At 40.9% G+C, this 22,355-nt stretch overlaps 1 protein-coding gene across 1 annotated transcript in view; it reads left to right on the plus strand.

The window, feature by feature from the left end:
- The window catches only part of RORB (RAR related orphan receptor B), a 192,053-nt gene that overhangs the window by 107,179 nt on the left and 62,519 nt on the right, over positions 1-22,355 (plus strand). The window lies entirely within an intron of this gene.

Here is a 22,355-nt window from a genome sequence, read left to right on the forward strand (position 1 = left end):
CATCACGAAGCCCCCCTCCCCAAGTAATTTGCTGACATTACTGTTCCAGTACAAGGTTCCTACTAAGCTGGGTGCGTGCACACATGTGCACAACTCCACTTCACTCTGTGCAGCTGTCTCCCTCCTCCAGGCAGCAATTGTGTTAGGTTCCGGTTGCAATGGAACCCAGCATTGGGGAGGTTGAGTCCACACACATGCTGGGGCAGAGAAGAGAGAGAGGTGGAGCCCCATCCAATGGGACTGAAAATGAGAGGGTACGTTGTTCCAATATATTTTTAAATACCCCTATGCACTATTAATCAGTACTCTCAAAGAGGATAAGAAGTGGCTAACTGCTGGGGAACAGGGTCCGCTCTCCTTTCCTTACACACACACACACGATTCCTGGCAATTGTGTGCAAGATCAAATAGTGTTTTTAGTAATTATAATTACATGCCACAAAGTCAATTTAGACAAAGGGTAACTCTTCCCAGTATGAAGTGTTGAGACATGGCTTATCACTACTTTCTTCTGGGGGACATCCAGGGGCTAATGCGGTTTTCTCATGGCTGTGCATGCTGGCTGTTCTCCTGATTGATTCTGTTGAGTCTCCACAGTGGGGAATCAACTCTCAACTTCTGGCTTTGCAGCCAGGTGCTCCAATTCACTGAGCTATCCAGCGATTACAACCCTCCTTTTTTATTTACATTTACTGTAAATCTATGCATATATCCATGCATGAATAACTCATTCTATCATCCTTGTATTACTCATTGTAGTTTGCATCCAGTTAGGATTCATTTGCTTTTGAACATCAATCAGAGTTATGGTGACTGAAGACAGAGGCAATGTAAGAAGAGGCAATTCTGCCATCACAACTGATCCATTGACAAAGCAGCAGGCTAAATCTTGCATCACAGCCCTCAGTCTTGCTTTTCTTTGCCGTCCTGGTCCTCCTGACCCCTTGATTTCTCCTCCACCTCTTCCTGCAGCAATTCTAAATATTCTGTAGATTTATAACAATGCAGATAAGATAAAGGTTCCCCTTGACAATTTTTGTCCAATCGTGTTCAACTCTAGGGGGCGGTGCTCATCCCCGTTTCCAAGCCATAGAGGCAGTGTTTTGTCCGAAGACAATCTTCCGTGGTCACATGGCCAGTGCGACTTAGACACGGAACGCTGTTTACCTTCCCACCAAGGTGGTCCCTATTTATCTACTTGCATTTGCATGCTTTCAAACAGCTAGGTTGGCAGGAGCTGGGACAAAGTGACGGGAGCTCACTCCGTCACGTGGATTCGATCTTACGACTGCTGGTCTTCTGACCCTGCAGCACAGGCTTCTGCGGTTTAGCCCGCAGCACCACCACATCCCTCTATAACAATGCAGAGAGTATATTAATGCAGTTCAAGGAGTAAGAGTGTTTGATTCAGGGAATAAGATAATATTGCAATACGTGCAAACATGCCTCATGAGTACTTCATGGCAATAAGTTCAATGCTAGGTCAGAAGTTTGCATCTGCTACTTCCTAAGCACTCTTAAAATGTTTGTTTAAATTATTTTCTCTGGCCACTTGCTTCCCGCATGCTGACTGAAATCCTATTGTGCAATGTAAAGCTGTTAAACAAGGAGGACATGATCAGCATGGAACAGAAGGGGGATGATTGAAAACCAGAAGATCACTGCAGCTGCTGATCCTGGCAGTGGCACTAAAGGTGGCAGCTTTCCTGATTTCAATGGTTTCCCTTCCTGTCCCATGGTGCCTAAAGGCTGCCTTAGGCTGAAGGGGATACCTAGGGAAGTTTTTATTGCTTTGAAAGGGCTGTGGTATGGCCACAGCTGATGACACCTTCCTCCTTGCGCAGCACAGCTCCACCAACAGAGTTTTAGTCAATACTTGTGACTGTGAACCAAAGTGCTAGGCAAGCAAAAGCTTCCCATGATGGTTTGCAAAAACAATCATTCCACCCAAGTCCACACACAAATATGCATAAGCCTCCATAGGAAATACCTGCTCCTATACATTTTGTTTTCTTTTATAAGGGGATTTGGCACAGAGTTCAAAGTGGATGCAGAGATCAAATCAGCTAAAAAGGGGGCAGGCAACTCCAGATATTTCAGACTACAACACCCTAGCCAGCATTGTCAGTAGTCAAGGATTATTAGAGATGCAGGACAGTGCCATGTGAGGGTATTGGGTTCACTATCCATAACCGAACATGTGGAGACTATCCAGGGCTTGCCGTAATGATTGGCTGAGTCTGGGAGCCATCTGCTATTATAAATTTCCCACAGTGCTGTAGGGAATCACTATGTCAAGCATTCCAGAACATTGAGTGAAATGTAAAATGGCAAGTAGGGCCCAGCAGTGTATCATGAGCCCCTGGGAGTCAGTGAGACCATGAGGCCTTATGGGTGACCATGAGCCAGTCATATTCTGTCAGACTGACCTACCTCACAGGGTGGTTCTGTGGATGAGGTGGGGAAGAAAAGAATTGTGCACTCCATCTGAAGCTCACTGGTGAAAATGTGGGGTATAAATGTAACAATATACAGTATAACAACAATATTGCTGAGATTTTGCCATAGCAGGAGCTACCCCAGGAAACGCTTGTTTGAAATATTGAGATGTTATTGAAATGATGGAATATGCATCATTGGAGGCCTTTTGCTTGTTTTAAGCAATCTATAGTTTTCTGATCTATATGGTAATTCCACTCTACCAGCATAAGTATCTCACAGATCTCATTTTGTTGTATGGCACAACATTCCATCTGCATTTTCCTCGGATCCATGTTTTGTTTCAGATTGTGAGACTTCTGTATTTCATTCCTGCCCTGAAATTTGTGCACATTTTTCCTAACGTGCACATTTACTCACACATTTTACCCAATGTACACAAGTTTTCCACACAGACTGTGCAAACTGCATTTGCACATATGTCAGCAATTATTCAAATTTAGCTATTTGCATGTTATGATATATGCATTCTGTGCATCCTTTTATTTCTCAGAACTCCCCCCCTCCCCCCCCCCAACCCTTGCCGATGTGTCAGCCTCTTAAGGCAAGGTGCATTTCTTCTCAGAACAAATCCTATGAGGTACAAAAACCCTTTTTGTCAAGACATTTGAACTGAACATTTCCATCTCTAGATATAATGTGATGAGTTCTGTTCATACACCCACAATGTTCTGTCTAGTTTCACAGTATTTCTTAAACCGAGCAGATGGTGGTCAATATATTGGAAGTAGAGATGGGGACAAATCGAAAAAATGGCAATTTGTTTTGATCCATTTAGCGCAGTTAAAAAATCTTGTAAATAAATAAATGATTTGTCAAGGTTAATGGATCAATGAATACAAATATTCTTCAACGAATCGATGGATCAATCCATTGATTCATCTGCACTTTAAATGGCTATAACACTGACTCCCAAACACCTAGATATACCAAATTTGGAGGGAAGCTTCCTCTGACGCTTTTCTACAACTCCTTTTTTTTTTTTTTGTATTTTTTATTTTTTTATAAGGGATAACAAAAAGGAAAAGGGAATTGGGATTGATGAGGAAGAGGGGAGACAATAACATACTTTCATCCATTCTGTACCTATTGCCATATCAAGATTTTAAATTATTCTATTTACTCTTTTCTGCCTTCTAGATTCAGTTCTCCTTTCAATATGTACTGTTCACAAGCTGCCTGTTGATTCTGTCCACTTGTTAAATAGATCCCATCTTTCTGTTGCCTTTTGCAAGGGATAGTCCTTCATGACTTCTGATAAAATGTCCATTTCGGCTATTTCCCGTATCTTTTCAATAAGATCTTCTTGTTTCGGTACCGTTGATCTTTTCCAATTTTTAGCATATAAAATTCTAGCTGCCGTAACTATGTATATAACTATATAATTCTTTGACTTATCTATATTTTCAGGTATCATACTCAATAAAAACAGTTCTGGGGTTAATGGCACTTTATCTACAACTCCTGAAAGATTGGTGAACATTGGGTCATGGACCCCCAAGTTATATAGTCACAAAGAGGATCTCCCAGGAAGCTCCCCCCAGGTACTTAGAAACTCCAGAATCACAACAGAGCTTCCTATGTCTTTCCCCAACATGTCTGCCAACTTTGGTGAAGATTGGATATCGGACATCTGAGTTATTCACCCACAAATTGCCCCCCCAGGAGAGTTTACCACACGGCACAGAAGCCCATTCTGCCTACCGGCTGCCGACCAGCTGAACAGAAGCCCATACGCAGCCACCACACACACACAGCAGCCACCCCAACAGCCTACCCCACACCCCCTTCCTTTCCCTACCTTAGCCCCCACCCCACTCCCACGACAGCCCCTTACCTTAACAGCTGGTGCTGAGGTCTCCATCAGGCCTTCCCAGTGTAAAAAGGGAGACTGGCTGCCCTTTGCAAAGATGGCAGCTGCGGCTTCCCTACTTTAACTGAAGCCACAGCGACCATCTTTGCAAAGGGCAGCCAGTCCCCATTTTTATATGCGTGGCTCCCAGGCCAGAAGACCTTGGCAGCAGCTATTAAAGTAAGAGGGTGTTGGCGGGGGGGGGGGCTAAGGTAGGGAAAGGAAGGGGGTGGGAGGTAGGCTGTGGTATTGGGTGGCTGTGTGGGGTGGTGGCTTCCTTTCTGTCACTGATCAGCTGATTGGTGGCCAGTAGGCAGAATGGTGGGGTTTTTTGTTTTTTAATATGAAGGATGAATAAAAATGGATAAATATTTGTCCCTTTGTATTTGTGTGGGTCTCTGGAACCCACAAATACATATTGATGAATATTTAACGAATTGGCTATATTCCTCAGAAAATGCAATCCATTTTTATATTCGTCCCCATCTCTAATTGGAAGCATTGAAAGGAAACAAATGCTACATGAAATGCAGAACTCACTCATTCTTTCTCTCTCTCACACACACACATTGCAAATATCTTATTCCTACCAGGAAGCTGGTATCTGAGGGCTAACCTGGTCATCCACTCCTGCAGCCCCAAAGAAAGACACCAGGCTGATCACTGATCACTTACCACAGGACAGAAGATCCCACTGGAATCAATGTGGGCTCTTCCAAAGCTGACCACAGCTTTTGTGTGCATGGAGGGGTCAATTTCCTCTGCAATTGGAGGGGAAATGCTGCTCTTAGATTTTAAACTCTAACAACAAAGTTATTTAAATAGGTTTTTTAAAATGTTACAGACAAACACACAACAGTACCTACCAAAGCTCCCTAGATCAAGGGCAGGCAGACATTAAACTTGCCAAATGGACTTTGTTTTTTAACAGAAGGTCCATGAAATAGGACCAAAGGCAAAATAGCATCTAAGGGCCAGGACATACGCTTTGGAACAAGGAACAAGGGTGTCCCTAAGGCACATACTTTAACCTTTATTTTTTATTTTGCTTTTGTTTTTGCCCTGATATGCTACCAGAGACTGACATGGATGCCTCTTCTAAAAGATCCACAGAAATTCACTTAAAATGTTTGAAGTTTCAATTTTAGAAAAGGAGAACTTCACTAAGAAAACTCATCAAAGAGCCTCATGGCGCAGTGGTTAAAACTGCTGTATTGCAGCCAAAACTGTGCTCACGACCTGGGGTTCAATCCCAGGTAGCCGGCTCAAGGTTGACTCAGCCTTCTATCCTTCCGAGGTTGGTAAAACGAGTACCCAGCTTGCGGTCGGGGGGGATGGGTAGCCTGCATAATTAACTTGTAAACTGCCCAGAGAGTGCCTGAAGCGCTATAGGATTTTATACAAGCAGCATGTTTTGCTTTGTTTATTTTCTGCTTTTTTGTTTGTTTATTTCTTTGTTTTGTGGTGGGCGCATGTAGCTGTCCTCTGCTAGCATGCAGGGGGTTGTTGCACCACCACAGCTGCATGTGGGCATGTTACATTACTCCTACCTCAAGCAGCAGAAGAGCCTGAATGATGGTTATTTTGCTAGGGAAAGCCATCCCTGTGTTCTAAAGTACTGTATCTGTTTCCTGGCATAATTTAAAATGCTAGTTCTAACCTCCAAAGCCCAAAACAGCTTCGGTCCAAACTATCTCAAGAGCCTTGTCTACCTTTATGATCTTTTAAAGATCATCAGGAGAGGCTTTTTCTTTTGATCCCACTACCTTCACAGGCATGTTTGGTGATGGCACGGCAGAGGGCCTTCTCTGTTACTGCTCCCAGACCTTGGAACTCCCTCCCACAGGGGGCCAGGCTGGACCCATCTTTGCTATCCTTCCACAAGCAGGCAAAGACCTTTCCCTTCAGGCAAACTTTCTCTTAGAGACTGGCTGCCTGAGTGGAGTTTTTAAATGGACCATTGTGCCTTGCTGCTTTGAATGTGTTCTTGGTGTTGCTTTTGTTTAATGTTGCTTTGTTTGATCTTTTTTTAGCATTTATATACTAGCTGTTTTTAGGTTTAAATATTACAGTTCAATGACATAAGCCACCTTGGATCCTTTTAAGGTGAAATGTGGGGTGAAATATTTTCAATAAATAAATAAAGTTACAAATCTATCATCTTCTTAGAATTGCAGTGCTGGAAGGGACCCTGTGGATCATGTAGTCCAGCCCCTGCCAAGAAGGCATAGTGAAGAACTGAACTCTCAGCCTCTGGGTTCACAGCCAGAAGCTTAAACCATTGAGCTATCTAGGGGGAAAATTAGATTCATAGCACAGCTGCTATGATTCTTCTTTCAGGTTTAATATACCTGTGAGCTTCATAATTCATGGGAGTCAGAAAAGCCACAGTGCCTCTTATTATGTGATCACTGTCTTCATAGCCATAACTACTCAGCATGGCCTTGGTCTATTTTTATATATACTTCTTTATATTGATTTTTCAGTTAATCCAGGAGGTAGAATCTCAGTTTCTACAACTTAACCCCCTTAGAAAGACAGGACATGACTCGGTTTGCTTAAAAGTCCCATGAGTCAGATTGACTTAGATGTCCCAATTACTAACTACAGAAGCTGTTCTTTTCATTTATTACTTAACAAGGAACATGTCAAAAGGACACTAGACAAGTGCATTGGAGTTTGTGTGGCTGAAGTAATGCAGGAGAGAAAGAGGGGAAGCAAGGAAGAGAGAGAAAGACCGTAGGTTCATCTGATTACATTTCCCCAAGGATAACGCCTGCTTCCTACACTGAACATACTTATCTTTTGAAATTGTTCAAGGTCTCAAGGCATCGTGTCTGAGTTTCTTTTGGCAAACTCAAGTCAGTTGAGGAATATGCAGCTCAAGTGTTGCCTTTCATGAAGCTCTTCAGCATGTAACCGTGCATGCGCATGTGTTTTCGATTTATCGTGCGGGTTGATAAAAGAACGACCAAAAAGGACACTTGGGGGTATAAATGGGCATCTTTCTTTTGGCTAAAGTTGAGCAATGTCAAATCACACAAAGTGAATACTCGACCCTATAGAATTTTCCCTGGCCTATACTCCTTTTTTGAAAGCCGTCTTCAAACAGTGATGGATGTATTTTCTCTAAAACTGCAGTTTGCAAAACTCACTCAGATGCCTGGAGAGCAGACTGGATGTATAGAATCACATCCACGTACTGCACTAGCTCCATTGTACAGATAGTAATGGTTGCAGCACAGCCTTTAATCTAGAGATGTAAACCCTACCTTGTCTCCTTGCACACAGGGAAGAGGAATTGTTACATTCTTCTCCTTATCAGCAAGGATGGTGAGGAATTTCCTAGTTTTTCCTCTGAAGAGCTCTTGTGTTGGTGAGAAAAATGCCGGGGTTTGGTGGGTGAGGGAATATTTTTTTCAGATTATGTGAATTTTGTGAACTGTCCCAAAGTAGAATGATTGCAGATTTATTTCAAGATCTGAAGTATAGTATGGACTATTGGCATCTATCTTAACAGTCGTTGTGGTCTTGCTGTATTCATGTTCATATGTGTGATTTGCTTCTCAAAGAAAATGGCACTAGAGACATGAAATACGGAGACCTTGAATTCAAGGGAGAGCACTTTGTTTCCCTCTTGGCCAGAGGTGAAGAATCTCTCAGCATTTTACATTCCTTGTCAAGAATTTTCATGCTATCCAGTTATTCTCATGCTATCAAGACTGTCAATCAATGAGAGCAAGGAATTTAACAATTTTTCTCTGCATCATGGCTTTAATCTGACACTTGATGACTATGGCTATTTGTATGTCAATAGTATTAAAATTAGCAATGTCTATAAAAAATTTTTAAAAGATCCATTGCCCTTTTATTAGAAATGGGTTATGACTCCCCAGATAAAACTGGAATGATGCAGAAGGAAATCAGGCTATTGGCATTCATGGAAAATTCAGGCTGATCCACTTAACTGCAGACCTCCTTTCTTTCCCTCTCTCGGGTGATGGAACATTGCTGGTGCTAGGCTAACCCAAGTCCTGCCTTGGTGAAGGAAAGTGATTTTTTATTTATTTATTTATTTATTTATTTATTTATTTATTTATTTATTTATTTAAACCCCAGGGGGTGCAGACTGGGGTGGTATGATAAGGTGGAGATTGCACTCCAACCTGGTTTTTAATCTGAACCAAAGAAAATTTTGGGGAAGGATTGTTCTCATGCTTGTCTCTTCTTTGTAAATCGGCATCCTGAGTCCCTAATGGCTAAACAGCCAGTATCTCTGCTTTATTCTGTGATGTGGTGATTAATGTCCCTGTGGTTTCATTGATTAGCCTACTAATTTACATTCCTCTTGAATGATGATGGAAGAGGTTTGCTGTCAGATTTCCTTGTATTTGTGTGTGGTCTCCCCCCCAAAATGAGAAAGAAACAGGGAGGGGGAGAAATTGCTAACTTGGAGTATTAAAGTCTTCCACAAGGATATCATATCCCTCTGGGAAATCCCAGATAACCCAAATGCATTTAAAAGTGTCATTCATTCTCTCTCTCTCTCTCTCTCTTTCTCTCTCTCTCTCTCTCTCTCTCTCTCTCTCACACACACACACACACACACACACACACACACACACATGCACATGCACATGCACACACAAACATGTATATGCACATACACATTTCTGAAATCCAAATGAAATATTGTAACAGAGGTAAACTGAACATCAATAATTGTTCAAGTCAGGAAGAATTATGTCACACAACTTCAAAGACTTACATTTTACAAAATAAAAAGAATACAGTTATCTCTATTCTCTGAAACACAATCCTTCATTTGGAAGGTTTGTTATTAATAATGAATGCTGGGGTACATGTATTTGGCATTAAAAATAAACTTTTTGCTTTTCTTAAAAATTTACAGTTAGAGCCTTGATGATAGATAGATAGATAGATAGATAGATAGATAGATAGATAGATAGATAGATAGATAGATAGATAGATAGATAGATAGACAGACAGACAGACAGACAGACAGACAGACAGACAGACAGACAGACAGATAGATAGATAGATAGATAGATAGATAGATAGATAGATAGATAGATAGATAGATAGATAGATAGATAGATAGATAGATAGATAGATAGATAGATAGATAGATAAGCAGACAAGCTGACAGACACACAGATTTCCTTGTAGGAAGTAAAAGAACATTTAAATGAGTAGTAACCAATAATCAATTAGCTCATTCCCATTGCTATGATAAAACCTATTTTCAAATACAAATGGAACATTGCAATTGATTAACAATAGGGGAAGTTGTCAAAAACCGGAGAAGTTAAAGCTTTAATAATAGGGTGATTCTGTGTCCTACTAGTGTGTACATCCTAAAGGGAAATCTTCTTTTGCATTTCAAGAACCACTGGCAATTTATTTGAAAATGTATTCTGTTATGGCAGAGAAGAACATACACCCCTTCAATTGTTGTTGGACCCAATGAGTCAACAATGATAAGAAATGCTAGGAATTGTAATCCAATATCTTTAAGACCATAGGTTCCTTGCCCCTGGTACATCTGAAGTGCTGTCCAATACAAGGGCTGGTTTCTTAGAGAAAAGAACCTTGGGGAAGGAAAATGAGAGATTTAAAGGCATTGGTCAGGGCTCAAACACTTGGGAATTTAGAAGCAGTTGTAAAGCATGAGATGGAACTGGAGACCAACATCAATTGTGTGTTTCATACCTCAAGTTATACATGTGGCTATTGATGGAGGCTCCTCATACAATCACTCACGTACATCCAGTTCTTAGTCCCAACTATATTAAACCCTTTGAATCTATAGGACTTCCAAGAGTGTCAACTTTAACATGTCTCATTTATTCAAAAGGTCTACTTTTGTCAGGAATAAATAACCATTCAGTTTAGCCCATTAATTCCAGGGTTTAAAATTACTTAACTGCACCGATGATTCTTTTTCTGCCAACATGAGAGTTGCAATAGTCATATGAATTATAGTTTTTTGTGACTTTATTTTCATTTGTCAACTGTCATAGCTAAGGTCTAACACAATAAGCCGGTAGCATCTGTCAGACAGGTGAACTGCCCATGTTGAGAATTCATCACATGATAACCCCCACCTGAATCCATCTTTTCAGAGTCAGCATGACAGGGTTGGCACAAACTACAGCTGAGGCATGATCTCAGCTTTATCACATTTAAGTGCTTCTGGACAGAGGCTCATCACACTAGCAGTTGGAAGGCATTTGTAACCCCCCTTGCTCCCCAAAAAGATAAAGGTGGTGGTAAAACAATAGGGTGCAGGACGACTATATCTCAAGTGTCCTTAAAATGAATGGATGATGATGGCTTAATAAAAGGCTCATCTGATAAAAGGCCCAGCTGTGGTCCCCCTACAAATCACTCCTCATACACAAATGGCAATTAAAATAACAATAATTATATGTTATTTTGATTATGATTTATAGCAATCCTCCCACCATTTTGTAAATGTAAACTAATAAGAATGGATTTGCTAGTCTCTCCTTCTGATGGTGCTCTGGGTCCATGCAGCTTTTCCAGAGCCTCATTGGTGACAAGGCACATAACTCCATCAGCCATAGATTCTCTTAGCTGAACCCTTTCGCAGGAGATACAGTGGGGATTCAGACTTGTTATGTTACATGGACTGCACTCCCATTAAAGTGGTGACCGAAGAACAGCCTGTTATCCATCATTTGCCTCAAACAGCTCCTTGTCTTGTGTAATGAAATGGAGCAATCTGTGCCGCTAACACTCTGCTCATTTTAATCTTATTAATCCAACCTAATAAGACTCCAGGTTTGGATCAGCACAGGTGCAGTCACCACTAAAACGAGCAATAGAAAGGACAGCCCTCCAAAACCTGGACCCATTTTAAACACATGCACACACATTTTGCTTCATCAAAATGTATGAAAATCAACTCAGCCTAAAAACAGATGCAAGTGGTGAGTCCATTTTTAACTCAATTCTTTCATGATACTGGATTGCCAGATTGTAACAAGTGACATTCCTGATCATCCACTAATTGGTTGTTGTACTTCAATCATATTGTGAAGAATCTCTGTTTTGGTCTGTTTTTGAGCTTCAGTATTTATTTTTATTGATTGATGAAAATTATGTATAGGTAAGAAATCCTTAACTGTACTGAAGGTAAATATTGCTGGGAAAGATAATAAATCAAACTCATTAGAAGCAAATTTTGTTCAGGTGTTTAGATATAAGCAATTACTTTAATGAATCTGCCTGATTGCGGTGGGAATCCCAAAGAGATCTAGTTGGGGGGTCTGATAAAAGATGATGAAAAAGATAAAAGGGAAATGAACAGCCAAATGATGGCAAGTACAGAATGTTCTAATAGTTAAACTGAAGGGGCAGGTTTAACTGGCAATGCATTTGGAAATATATTTCCATTCATGAGTCATGTCTAATGTTATGTTATACCCGGCTCTTGTTCTTTGGCTAATATGGTAACTTCTCCCTTTAGCCAAGGAGAGAGTTTATAGCATTCGGGAATAGTGGTGCAAAAATATAGGAGCCAAGGGACCTTGTGTGTGATGAACTCAAATGGTATACTCGCACAAGTCACGTGTGATTGTGAGATATTCTTACATCCATGTAGAAGGATTTAACTTTGCACCTTTATGTCCTATCTACAAGGAGGTGGAAAACAGTGAGATTTAGATGTATTGATTGATTCTTAAAGCGAGTTAAGGTTCATTTTTTAAATAATACTTGGTGAATTACATTTCAAGACATGTTTGTGAAACTTCCAGCAAACGCTGTTATCTTTGTGATGAAGCAGCAAGCATCCACATGTTCATCATCCCTACCCCAGAGAGACAATTAATAGCTTTCTGTATACCCTGCATGTTCTTTTTCTGCACCGTGTAACCATGTGAGGGAAATGCATGCTTTACCACATGTGCACAGAGAGTGTTCACTCAGCAGGAAGTCTGGGGCTGGCTGCAGCTTTCTGCAGGATACAACACACAATCACAAGGAAATACAGCTGCTTCACACATTATCTACCATGTGTATATCTGCTATATCCATTTATGTAATCTCTTAAAGCCCCAAACTAAGGATGCTAGTCCCATAGATAGCAACTGGGTATGCTTTCTAATGCTTCATATTGCACACTCCTAATTCACTGGCTTTAGGGAAAGTGTTGTTTTTGATTGCAAAAATTACCATTTGATGGAGGTGTGAAAATATTTTTAACTTTCTCACAGACCTTCCACTCCTTTGCACATTTCTCAGATGGGTGGAAACCCCCCACCCCCACCCCTACTATCATCCAAGCATCCAAGATTCTTTCTAGGGATGTAACTCTTTACTCATTTAATCTCCAGAGTGAGAATGAAAAAGAATTCAAATGTTTACTGCCCACTGTTGGGTAGAATAGAAAAGCAGCAAATAAGTACATCAGCAAGGCTGTGTCATATAATATCTGCAGAGTGCCAAATAGTATAAATTAAAATGTGGCCATTACTACTTCGCTGTGCGGTCATTATTACTCATATAGTTCCTCGGCAGCTTACATAAAGGCCAGCAAAATCTGTTGGAGATTTATATGCAGGGACATTACATCTGATGAGCTCAAATATGAGATGGCCTGCATGGCGTAATATTTGGGATTACAGTCGTAATCTCATTAGGGTGAGTGTGCTGTACCAAGTGTCTAGACTCTTTCAATCTTTTTGGGGGTAATGGCAAAATATTCTCATTCATTTCTAGTGATGTGCTATATACAGTACCAAACTAGCATTTCCAAAGGATACTTCTCTTTTTCAGATCATATAAAATGCTACATGTCTTGCATACAGGCAAAAGTATGCTTCTCTCATTTTGTTTCATCCAGTGAAGATGGCTGGCCCAGGAACTCAAGACTAAATACAAATGCTCTCAGATATAACTTCATATAAAACAACAAGTACACTTCTCCCTTGAATTGCACAGCTCTGAGCAGCGTGGTTTTGGTTGTACATAGATTTTTCCCCATCAATCAATCAATCAATCAATCAATCAATCAATCAATCAATCAATCAATCAATCAATCAATCAATCAATCAATCAATCAATCAATCAATCAACCTCTCAGAAAAGGACACAGCAGAGGGAAGGTCTGGGGAAATAGCAGCTTAATTTTTTAAAAAAAGAAAGAAAAAGCACCAGAGATAAGCCTTCTTTTAAGTCATTCTGGCTGCCACCACCATCTTGCTGCTGCCACTGCTGCCGCTGCAGGTGCTGAGGACAACCTCCTTCTTTCTTTTTCCTCCCCTGTCTGATGGAAACCCTGCTTTGGGGACCCCTAAGAGTTATACGTGGATTTTGCAAGATTGGAAGGGAAGAGGAATCCTACAAGTACCCTCCTCTAGGATGAGCCTCTTGCATGAATCCAAGTGTGGCATGTTTCATCCCTTTGTCTAACCAAGAAAGGGATGTTTCAATATAAACTGTATATGCAAGACTGTGTTTTACTCAGATTGTCAGTAATATAGAGGAAAACATTAGCCTTGTTCAAGCGTTCTCAAACCAAAGTAATCTAACTATACAAGGGAGAAATTTTCCATCACTTTTGTCACATGGAAGGTGATCTTCTGAAGAGGGTCTTTTCCTCTTTGAATAAAATATCAGGGTTTCTAGTCATTTGTAGTCTCCATAGATGTCTCCATAGTCTCCCATTTTTGAAGGGTGACTAAAGCTCATGATGGAGGGCAGCATAGATAGCACCTTCTCCTTGCATCTTTCACTTAGAATGACTCAACCAGGCTCATTATGAAGCTGTGCTGTCATGGTTTGAAATGCTGCATGTATATGATGCTGAAATAATTAAGGCTCCAACAGTAGTGTACTAAAAGTCACTGTGAAATTTTTAGCCAGGTTACCAGCAAGTCTGAAAGCAAGGCCAATGTAAAAAAACAAAAATAACATTGCCTCCCCAAAGTATATTTTCCCTCACTCGCTGGCAGTTGAATGTGTAAACAAATGATAAGAAAAGCATAATAATGGGGAAACCATAAAATGGAAAAAAAATATTGCTGGATCCTGAAGGTCCTGGAGTTCCAAAATCTGACTATAGCAAATAAATACCTCCCCAAATTTGTTCACCCGCCCTTTATACTCCTGGCATTTTGCTCACCAAGTAAAATACTATGGACCCATTTGTTTTTGCAACAGGTGCAAGAGAATAAGTCAAAATATTTTAAAAGGATTTGTTTCCTTACGAGTTTGCTGCCTTCACAAAAGCAATAGAGATTCCCATTGATAATTTTATGACCATTTACAGAGAACCATAATTTACTATACCAGCAAAATTCAGTAATTTGGAGTTGAAAGAAAGTGTAAAGAACTGAGAGAAAGAGAAATATAGGGAAACGGGAGACACACAGATGCCATGCACACCAGATACCAGTAAGACAGATATTTTGCACAAGACATCAAGAAGTAGGTGGAAGTAGCAAAATCATGGATTTTCCTCCATAGATGCAAAATGGCACATGGTTGGCATGGCAGGGTGAAAACACTGTTTAGCAATTTTATGTGTGTCAGAATAAGAAACATACTTTACCTTAGCCATCTAGAGTGGTCTTTTAGGCCAGATAGGTGGGGTATAAATAAATAAAAAAAATTAATTAATTCTTACTTTTAAGCACTTTGATATTTTAAGAGATTTACTCTCTAATTTTTCAGTGTGCCTTTTGTGGCTATAACCCCTGGATTTTTAGAAAGTAATTAAAGCATTATTTTTGGTATTTTTATTATACTGTTTATGCACCTGCATTTTTGATTGAATTCTAATTTAAGTATTTGCCTGCAACTTAAATTTATATTTTTAAGCATTTATGTCAAAGGTTTTTCATGGTACTGAAAAGTGTCTCTAACATCTAAAAAAGTTACATTTTTATTTTATTTTTTATTTGTTTAAACTTGTACCCTGCCCATTTAGTGGCCAAGCCACTACTCTGGACAGCTTCCAGGAAATAACAAGGGTATACTATAGAACATTTAAAAAAAATTGAGCATTTTTTAAAAATTGAGCATATAAAAACAAAAACACATTTGGCAAACCATGGGCCGGCATAAACTTAGTATAGAACCAATGCATGCTTCCATCAACTTTGAAAGATTTTTATGCTTAAGCAACATAGAAACAATGTAGATGTATAGAGCAGTGGTTCTTAACGTGGGCAATAATGCCCCCCAGGGGGCGATTTCATTTTTCAGGGGGACGGTAGAACGAAAAGGGGCGGTGTGGGGGCGAAAGAACAGAAGGGGGCGGTAGGGGGGCGCTGGAGCAAGCCAAACCTGTGAAGGTGACTGCAGCTGCAGTGCTGGCAGTAGATCCGGTGCTGCTGCTGCCACCAGATGATCCAGCTCTTTCTACCTGCCATGTCTCACCTTTCTCCTTTAGGGTAGCACTGAGTGTGGATCGGGTGGAAGGAAAGGGTCTCTTGGGTCCTCATCCTCGCCCCGTGAAGCGCTGCCTCGCACCCGGGTGGGGAGGGAGGGTTGGTAGGTAGGTAGTTGGTAAGATATCACCTCAGGGAGGGGGGCGATGATAACTTCCTCAATGGCTCAAGGGGGCATTTCTTTCAAAAAGGTTAAGAACCACTGGTATAGAGCATGTAGAAATTAAGGATATACATTCAGATTTGGAAATATTGAGAATTCACTGAATAGTGTCATATCAGATAGTTCCAAATATATGCAACTCTAAATTTGATAGTTGTGAATATCTGTAATAATAATTCCAAATACTGTGAGTCCCACTTAATGTATAGATTAGAAAGCAAAATCCTAGGTTTCTGTTTGCTAGAGGACAAAATGAAAATGAACCCTCTTCCTCACGCACCCTGGAATGATTTCTTGAGAAATGAAACTTACAGATATCTTGGACATAAGGGTAGTGGGGGCAGAAAATTCAATGTTTCCTGTTTGGGGATGCTATGGTTTTCCCAAGGAACAGGGGCTGGGATGAGAGCAAAACCTGTAAACGATATCTGTCTGCACTAGAGATGGGGGTATTTGTATTCATATAAAAATACAAATATCCCCCCACAGGTGCAGATAACGAGGGTCTGGCCGCCTGGGTCAGACCGACCACTCACCTGTCTGCCACTGCTGTGGGCTCTGTGAACCCTTCCTATCACTCTGGAGCTCACGATGGATTAGCCACTCCTGGCAGAAGGTGAGATGATGAGCCTCTCTGCCAAGTTGAAGAGTGACTAATCCATTGTGAGCTCCGGAGTGATAGGAAGGGATTGCGGAGCCCATGGCAGCAGCAAACAGGTAAGTGGTCGGTCTGGCCCCAGGCGGCTGGACCCTCATTATCTGCACCTATGGTGCTCCCCATCTCTAGTCTGCACCAATGAAATCTAGAAGCACACACGGACAGCAGAAGGTATTTTTTCACATTGGTTCTTTCCAATTGAAAGGTAGGCATAGCTGCTTATAAATCCCCTGACCATTTGCTGTTAGGATATGCTCTGGTGCAAGCCTGCACTGTTCTCTGTGTCCTCATCTTTACATTCTCTGCATCTCTTTGTACACTGTTGACTTAAAATATTTAGGAATAAGATTTAGGATTAGTAGATTCATAGATTAATATGTTATAGGTCAACAGGGAAATGTTACATTAGGTTTAGGCTCTTTGGGGGTATATCGGGTAAAGGAATAAGATGTATATAGACAGATACATTTACTTAAGTGTGTGTGTGTGTGCATGTGATTTTCATTGGAAGTATTTCTGTATTGCTGTAGCAGAATCAAATCCTGTTTTTCTTTGGGCAGTATGTCTGCAGGCAGTATGAAATATGAGTGTGATATAAGAAGGGGGCACTTGGAGAAGGCTGCAAGAATACTGCCTGCATCCACTACAGCAGCTTCTGCTAAGGGGGGGGGGAAGACAGCCTACAATTGCTATTCTGAGTCCCCCAACAAAATGTGTCACCCAGCTATCTTCTTCAGCAGTGACACTATGAAAGAGCAGCAGCCAGCAGTGTAGGGTGTATGTGTTTCTGCCAAGGAGATGGCAGAGAAGCCTCTGGTTCAAGGTGAGACCTATATGGATGAACCTCAGACATGTTCCAATGACATTGTTGTGAAATCCAACCAGGTCCTAGTGCCAAAAAAGATGGTAAAGAAGGCACTTTTCTCTCAAACAGCCAATGTGCCAGAGAAGGACAAGGATGGCATCAACACTCAAACTGTAGTGATGACAAGTTAGCAATCCCTGCTAGGAACATGCAGTCAAAAACTGGAGCTTCCCAGAAGTCAATAATTTAGAAGCATTTTCAATAGTGTAAGGATGCGTGGAAATCTTTCTTAAATGTTTTGCCTGATTGCATGTGTGTGTGTGTTTTTAAGGAGAAAATAATCATTATGTAGTATTCATATGGACTATAATCAGAGTTCTAGATATTCAGAAATTGTGAATTTTTTAAATTCAAGATTCTGAATCTGAAGGGCTGTAATTCTGAATCCAAATTCTGAATCTGCATTTTTGTGCTCGTGCACATCCCTAGTAGAAATAGACAAGCTGTTTTTGCCTGGAATAATTGCAACAAGAAGAAATCATATACTTCAGCACCCAAATGAAATTAGATCTTTTAGACCAGATGGGCAGGATATAAATCAATCAATCAAACAAACAAATATAATTGATGAGGTTATCTAGTTCACAATGGAATTAATCCTTTCAGGGACATATGTTAGCTAAGATGAACACAGGCTTCTGATTTTTTTTAATAGAGGTCTATAAAGATCTATAGGGCTCTTAGGAAAGTGTTCATGTCAAACTTTCTGACCTAATAGTGCACGTGTGAAATGTGGATGGATACATGGCAGCTAAAAGTAGGGCCAGCTGGCTTCATGTCTCCATCAAATTCACGACATAATTAAGATCAATATGGATATGGACTTTCTGTAAGGTAGGTTGATCAGTGTAAAATCTTGCAAGATAGCTTGGTTTCAGTTAGCTTATGTGTATGATGCGTCTAGAGAGGAGAGGATGGGGAACACATGACTCCTGAGATGTTGGATTTGAGCTCCTACGAACTCAAGGACAGCCAACAATTTGAAATTATGGGAGATGTAATCCAGTAGCTTCCCCATCCTTGATATAGAAGATGCTATACTTTGTTCCAAGCTTAATCAAACTGGGCTTCTGGGCACATGCTGGTTCTGCACTCCTTCTCTGCATATAAATATGTTTTGAAATAATATGGGTGAAAGACAAGGAATAGCTGTTCTGTCACTGGGATCTCAGCCATCCCAGATATGGGAATAGGAATGGACTGAATATACAGATTCAGAAGAAATTACAGTCTAATTGATCTTAAATAATTACATGACTAAATTAATTTCAGGATTTTAGTAAATGTGCAACAGACACCTTTTCTTGCACAACTGAAAAATGTTATTGAATAGTCAATGGAAAGGCATTTTACCCCAGACAATTCCACATAATCAGAATGACAATGTGCCACAAGCAGGAGTGAATACAGAAGCTCACACCAATATATAAATTAATTGTGACACAAAACTGACCTAGGCTTGGACTCCAATGTATGTTCAGCTGGCAGGAGGTCCCCTTCAGCAGATTTCTGCTCACAGCATGCTCTCACCAGTTGAATATGGAGAAAGGGATTTTTTTTCTGTTTTCCACTCCCCACAAAGCCCCTTGTGCATCCAACCTCTGTTCAAGAAGTCTGGGAGATTATCTGCAACAGTATGGCAATGGATCAGGAAGATACAAAGTGGACCAAATCAGTGAAGACTACCTGTTTCATTTATTCTTCAAATGTAAACCTTCAGTGGATCATAGCTCCATCTGCAGAAAAAATAGATCTTACTGGAAGAGAAGTTTCAATGTGATTCGTTTTGCTAGGCATTGCATTCAGATTTGCTTTAGATGACTGCTGGTAGGGTAAGTTCGTCTTTTGCCTAGGCTGAATGGAAAGAGCCACAGGATGTACTATTTTGTTAATTATTTGACTGCCTGCCTGAGGACAATGGAGAGGGGAAACCTTGTTCTAGATTGTTGAACAAAGCTGCAATGTGAACAAGGTGTAGAAGCTGCTGGCAATCATTAAATCTGCAAAGGAAACCTGGTACACTGGGTGTTAATTACAGTAATTCAAGATGTTTCGGAGAATACACTAGCTTCTTTTTCTTCTGGGCCTGTACAGTTAATTGAGTCAAGTTTACAGTTACAAGTCCTTAAACTGTCCTGCTGTCTTCTAGACAAAAGAGGAGTGCCTAGGAGAACAGAGAACGCCACAGAGTCTGCATTTCCCAATATCTTTAAATCTCTTTTCTCCAGGCTCCCAATGATGCCTGTTCTATGAGCTGTCACAGGCAATGAAACAGTAATCAGCTGATTTTGTAACTACAGAGCATAGAACTTGCTTCATGTTTTTTTCTCTCGGTACCTTCCGTTACACCAGACCAAGCCCAAGGTATTTTGCGGCCTGAGGAAGAATGGCCAATGACCCCATGTCAAGGAGTAGAGAGCCTGTCTCCCAGGTCATTCTGGCACATGAGGCAGAAAATCCCCCAATCCCCTTTTCCACATGCCTGACAGTAGAGCTGCAATAATGACAATAATAACTCAGTAAATAATTAACCCATTTCCTGTTCTGTGTGACATCCAAAAGCTATTGCCTGCAGTGATCAACCTTGCACTGCATAATGGAAGGGCAACCCCAGAAATAGCAAACATGGGTTCATCATCTATTGTCTGATATGGTGTTCAGTACCTGTTTGATTACCCTGGGTGCCTACGTGTAGAATAAAAACTGATTGGTTGTTTCAGCTCATCATGGAATCCAAGCTGTCTTTCAGCTCAACGGAACTGGATGGGAGAATGCAACAAGGGTAGCACTATCTCTCTTGGGTGGTCTCCTGCAGTGATGCATCTGCTTCTCTAGAACACTTAATGCTGACATCCAGACAGGTTCTATCTCATATACTTTCACTATTCACAAACCTCACTATTTTGAAAAGTGGTTACTGAGGGTGGTACCATTACATCCCTACCACTCTGAAAGGTTTTTTTTAGCTTACTCAGGCCCACAGACATATAAAGAGTCTTTTTCAACATACATTATTGTAGTGAGTCCAACAGTCTTATCAAGTGGTTTAGGATTGAGCTGGGTTGGGTTGAGGGCAGTTGGGTTGGGTTGGGGGGGTTATCATAAAGTTTGCAGAAGCAGAGGAAACAGCAATTCTATGTAGCTATATACGTACTGAAAGTCCCCCATACGTCCTTGGACTGCAAATGTCATTGGTGCTAGACAGCATAGCTGCTGGTGAAAAACACCACGAATTGTGGTTGCACAAAACCTAGAAGGCTGTAAGTTGCCCATGTGAGTCTGTTGCCTCCGATGTAGCATCAGTTATTTCAAGGAGAGTTACATGGGGCAAATATAGGTCCTCCAAGACAAGGTGCAAACCATTCCTCAGTTTCTTTTGAGAATTTGTAAGTGGATCCCGCATGGACGTGCAGGATTTATAGCACAGTTAGAGAGAGTCTTCTTGCATAGTTTCAGATAATTTGTCCATGTAAATAAAGCTGGATAATTTATGGATTGGGGAATGCGAAAGTCCATCTTGAGGACAGCCAGATTTCTTCCACCACTTAGACCAGCTCTATCCCACACAGAATGCTTACACTGATGGAAAGGAAAAGGCAGTTTTTGCTGATCCCCTCCTCCTTCCACAACCGAGAGTCACCACTGTTCTTTGGAGCAGATTTTTGGGAGGGGGGACAGAAGATGGCAGGGAAAGGGGAGAACCTGCCTGCCTGCCCGCCCACCCACCCAGCCGCCTGCCTGCTGCCTGCCTTGCTGTCTGTCTGTCTACCCACCCACCCACCCACCCACCCACCCACCTACCTACCTACCTACCTACCTACCTACCTACCTACCTACCTACCTACCTACCCACCATTTCAACTTCGATACCATCCCATTAGTGCAAACACTCTCTGGGCAGTTCACAACACCTCAAATCATCATTACAATCAAACAGTACTAATCAATACAATAAGATACAATTTAAAACAATTTCACTTGCTAAATAAACCTGCATATACATAGAATAAACAAATCTGAACATCTCAGGTCAATGGTTAAAAAGTAATAAAAGGCTGATTTATATACCATAATTCTCTTTTTATTAATTTTCGAAAAACTAGGAGACATGTGGCCCAATGAACCTCTGTAGGATGCCTTATACCAGAGAGAAAGAAACACTACGGAGAAAGAGTAGGTTCCCAGTGCTAGCTCTTTACACAGTTTTTAATATCAGGTATTGCAAGGAGCAGATGGGATAAGTAGCTATTTTTTGGGAGAGAGATTCCAACAAGTATGCCAAGGAAAAGTTTGGACTCCTCATGAAAGAGTGTGTTTAGGGGCGATTGTGTCAACAACTCGAGTCACCTCTGAATACCAGTGAGTGGCTGGAACATTGACATGGGGATCAACCATATTAACTGGAAACCCCCTCACCCCCGCAAGATATTTTGGAACTCAGTAGGATTCACCAGTCTTTGAGGACTGACCATAGTACAGTAGTAGGTCCCTTCTCTCCACAGAAGGGTACATTCATGTGGAGTCCAAATCTCAGCAGGAGATGACAAAGGGGAGGATTCAAGGAAGAGAACTCTTGCACAGACAGAACATCTTGCTGATGTTGAATTCAACCCCTAATTTTAAAAAGAAATTTAAAAATTGCAAAGAATTTCAGCTAGATGTATACATAGTGCAGAAAAGCAGGAGTTTATACATTTCACAGTAAAGAAAATAAAATTTAAAAGTTTCATAAGATAGTAGAGCAAATGGTGCTACAAAAAGTGTTCTGTCCCCACTCGCCTGAAAACATCTATTATAGTGCCAGTCCCCAAGCAGTCAGCTGTGGTATCTCTCAATGACTATAGACCAGTAGCTTTAACATCTGTTATTATGAA

Source organism: Pogona vitticeps, chromosome 2 (assembly GCF_051106095.1).
Source record: "Pogona vitticeps strain Pit_001003342236 chromosome 2, PviZW2.1, whole genome shotgun sequence".
NCBI classification, from domain to species: domain Eukaryota; kingdom Metazoa; phylum Chordata; class Lepidosauria; order Squamata; family Agamidae; genus Pogona; species Pogona vitticeps.